Raw genomic sequence first — 4,318 nt, 5'->3', positions numbered from 1 at the left:
TAAAAGAAATATTACCAATTTTATATAAATTCTTTCTGAAAATCAAAGAAGAGGAACTAATTCTGAATGCATTATTTGAAGCCATGTTACTTTGACATCAAAATCAGACAAAGACATTGCAAGAAAACTACAAGTCAATAAGGCTCATGAACATAGAGTAAAAATTCTAAATAAAATTTTAGCAAATCAAATATAATAATATATAAAAAGGGTAATGTGTCAAGAACAACTGGAATTTATTTCAAGAATTCAGGGTAGACTGGGTGCAGTGCCTCATGCCTGTAATTCCAACGCTTTTGGAGGCCAAGGGGGATGGATTGCTTGAGCTCAGGAGTTTCAGACCACCCTGGACAACATGGAAAAGCTCTATTTCTACTAAAAATACAAAAAAACTAGCCAGACATGGTGGCATATGTCTGTAGTCTTAGCTACTCAGGAGGCTGAGGTGGGAGAATCACCTGAGCCCTGAAAGCCAAGACTACAGTGAGCTGTGATTGTGCCACTGCACTCCAACCTGGGCACCAGAAGTGAGGCTTTAAAAAAAAAAAATGCAAGGCAATTTTATCATTGGAAAATTAATGTAATTTACCATTTTAAGGAATTAAATAACAAAAACTGTATAATCATCTCAAAAGATGCAGAACACACATTTGATAAAATATGACATCAATTCCTGATCATAGCTCTCAGAAAATTATAAATAAAAGGAAACTTTCTCAACCTAGTAAAATGAATCTACCAAAAAATAGCCCTACGGGAAAAATCATAATAATTAACATGGAAGACTGAATGCTTTCACCCTACAATAAGAAATGAGACTGGAATATCTTTACTTACTTCTTCTATTCAACATTGTATTAGAGGCTCTAGACATTGAAATAAGGCAAGAAAATAAATAAAAGGCATAAAAACTAAAATAGAAATAAAACTGTCTTTATTCATGACAACATAATGGCCTATGTAGAACATTTAATGGAAAATTAGAAGTTTTTTTAAATAAAAAGATGCCAATTGAAGAAGTGATTTAGCAAAGTTGTAACATACAAGATCAATAAGCAAAAATTAACTAGCAAAAAACATTTAGAAATTGGATTTTAAAATAATATCATTAACAATAGATATTTAAAATATAAAACACCTAGGAATGAATATGACAAAATATGTGTAAAATCTGTACAATGAACAATATAAACCTTGCTGAGAGTAGTTAAAGAAGACCTAAATAAGTAGAGAGACATATCATGTTCATAGGTTGGAAGATTCAATATTTTTAAAATTTGAATTCTCCCCAAATTTTTCTATAGAGTCAACATAATCGCAGTTAAAATCCCAGCAGGATATTTTTTGTTTTTATTTATTTAATAGATATTAGCAAACTAATTCTAAAATTAATATGGAAATGCAAAGGATCTAGGATATCCTAAATAACTGGAAAAAAAGTTGGTAGATGAATAACACCTGGTTTCAAGATTTATTATAAAGCTACAGTAATCAAGACACTACAGAATTGGCATAAAGACACACAAATGGGTCAATAAAACAGCATAGACATTAAAAATACCCACAGATTTATGAAAAACTAACTTTTTACAAAAATGCAGACACAATTAAGTACAGATAGCAAGGACGTTTTAACAAATGGCAGTGGTACAGTTCAATGTCATATGCAAAAAAAAAAAAAGAGAAAAAAAACACCTATTTAATCCATACCTCACATCACATGCAAAAATTAACTCAAAATGGATCATACATCTAACTATAAAACTTCTGAAAGAAGGTATAGAAAAAAATTTGTATAAGCTTGGGATAGACAATGTTTTCTTAGCTACAACACCAAAAGCTTGATATATGTAAGGAAATATTGATAAACTGAACTTCATTAAAACGTAAAACTTCTGCTCTTTGAAAGACACTGTTAAAAGAATACAAAGACATGCCACAACTGAAAAATTATTTGCAAATCATGCATTTGAGAAAGAATCCTCTCTAAATTCAACAATAAGAAAATAAACAGCCCAAAAGAAAAATGTACTGAAGATTTTATCAGACATTTTGCTACAAAAGATGGATGACTAATAGTTATAGGAAATGATGCACAACATTATTAGTCATTAGGAAAATACAAATTAAAACTGTAATGAAGAACACTATACATCTATTAGAATGGCTAAAATGAAGTAGTCTGGCAATACCAAGTGTTAGCAAGGATTTGTAACAACTAGAATTCTCCCATATGTTGATAAGAGTTTTAAATTACCAAACTCCTTGTAAAACAGTTTTGCAGTTTCTTAAAACACTAAACATTCATATAATCTAACCACTCCACTCCTAGGTATCTACTCGAGAATAGTGAATTCATAGAAAGACTTGTACATGATTATTCCTGGAAGCTTTATTTGTAACAGCTCAAAACTGAAAACAATCCAAATGTCTTGGTAATTTGTTGGATAAACAAGTTGTGTTATATCAGTACAATGGAATGCTATCAGTAATACAAAAGAATTGATAGACACGAAAAGAATGTATATCAAAGTAATTCTACTGAGTGAAAGAAGTCAGGCATGAGAGTAAATATTGTATAATTCTACTCATAAAAAACACTAGAGAATGCAAATTAATCTACACACCCCTTGTAAGTTGTATTGCTAGGTATTTTATTCTCTTTGTAGCAATTGCAAATGAGTTCACTCATGATTTGGCTCTCTGTTTGTCTATTATTGATGTATGGGAATGCTTGTGATTTCTGCACACTGATTTTGTATCCTGAGACTTGGCTGAAGTTGCTTATCAGTTTAAGGAGATTTTGGGCTGAGATGATGGGTTTTCTAAATACACAATCCTGTCATCTGCAAACAGAGATAATTTGACATTCTCTCTTCCTGTTTGAATACCCTTTATTTCTTTCTCTTGCCTGATTGCCCTGGCCAGAATTTTCAATACTATGTTGAATAGGAGTGGTAAGAGAGGGCATCCTTGTCTTGTACCAGTTTTCAAAGGGAATGCTTCCAGCTTTTGCCCATTTGATATATTACCCCATTCTGTAGGTTTGTCATAAATAGCTCTTATTATTTTTAGAAATGTTCCATCAATACCTAGTTTATTGAGAGTTTTTAGCATGAAGGGGTGTTGAATTTTATGGTAGGTCTTTTCTGCATCCATTGAGATAATCATGTGGTTTTTGTGATTGGCTCTTTTTCTGTGATGGATTACATTTATTGATGTGCATATGTTGAACCAGCGTTGCATCCCAGGGATGAAGCCAATTTGATCATGGTGGATAAGCTTTTTGAAGCGCAGCTGGATTCAGTTTGCCAGTATTTAATTGAGGATTTTCACATCAATGTTTATCAGGAATATTGGCCTCAAATTTTCTTTTTTTGTTGTGTCTCTGCCAGGTTTTGGTATCAGAATGATGCTGGCCTCAAAAAATGAGTTAAGGGGGAGTCCTTCTTTTTCTATTGTTTGAAATAGTTTCAAATGGAATGGTACCAGCTCCTCTTTGTACCTCTGGTAGAATTCAGCTGTGAATCTGCCTGGTCCTGGACTTTTTTTTGGTTGGTAGGCTATTACTTACTGCTTCAATTTTAGAAATTGTTATTGGTTTATTTAGGGATTTGACTTCTTCCTGGTTTAGTCTTGGGAGGGTGTATGTGTCCAGGAATTTATCCATTTCTTCTAGATTTTCTAGTTTATTTGCATAGAGGTGTTTATAGTATTCTCTGATGGTAGTTTGTATTTCTGTGGGATCAGTGGTGATATCCCCTTTATCATTTTTTATTGTGTCTATTTGATTCTTCCTTCTTTTCTTTTTTATTAGTCTGGCTTGTGGTCCATTTATTTTGTTGATGTATTAAAAAAAATCAGCTGTGTCTTTTAATTGGGGCATTTACCCTTCTTACATTTAAGATTAATATTGTTATGTGTGAATTTGATTCTGTCATTATGATGCTGGCTGTTTATTTTGTCTGTTAGTTGATACAGTTTTTTCCTGGTGTCTATGGCCTTTACAATTTGATGTTTTTGCAATGGCTGGTACTGGTTGTTCCTTTCCATGTTTAGTGCTTCCTTCAAAAGCTCTTGTAAGGCAGGCCTGGTGGTGACAAAATCTCTCAGCATTTGCTTGTCTGTAAATGATTTTATTTCTCTTTCATTTATGAAGCCTAGTTTGGCTGGATATGAAATTCTGAGTTGAAAATTGTTTGCTTTAAGAATGTTGAACAAGGCCGGGTGCGGTGGCTCAAGCCTGTAATCCCAGCACTTTGGGAGGCCGAGGCGGGTGGATCACGAGGTCAAGAGATCGAGACCATCCTGGTCAACA

The 4,318-nt window shown here is 33.1% G+C and overlaps 1 protein-coding gene across 2 annotated transcripts in view; it reads right to left on the bottom strand.

The window, feature by feature from the left end:
• Window positions 1–4,318, bottom strand: part of LVRN (laeverin) — a 72,373-nt gene that overhangs the window by 58,470 nt on the left and 9,585 nt on the right. The gene's annotated exons all lie outside the window — the stretch shown is intronic.

The sequence above is a fragment of the Cebus imitator genome, unplaced genomic scaffold (assembly GCF_001604975.1).
Source record: "Cebus imitator isolate Cc_AM_T3 unplaced genomic scaffold, Cebus_imitator-1.0 Scaffold288, whole genome shotgun sequence".
In the NCBI taxonomy this organism is placed as follows: Eukaryota; Metazoa; Chordata; class Mammalia; order Primates; family Cebidae; genus Cebus; species Cebus imitator.
This window is presented reverse-complemented; position numbering and strand designations above follow the sequence as displayed.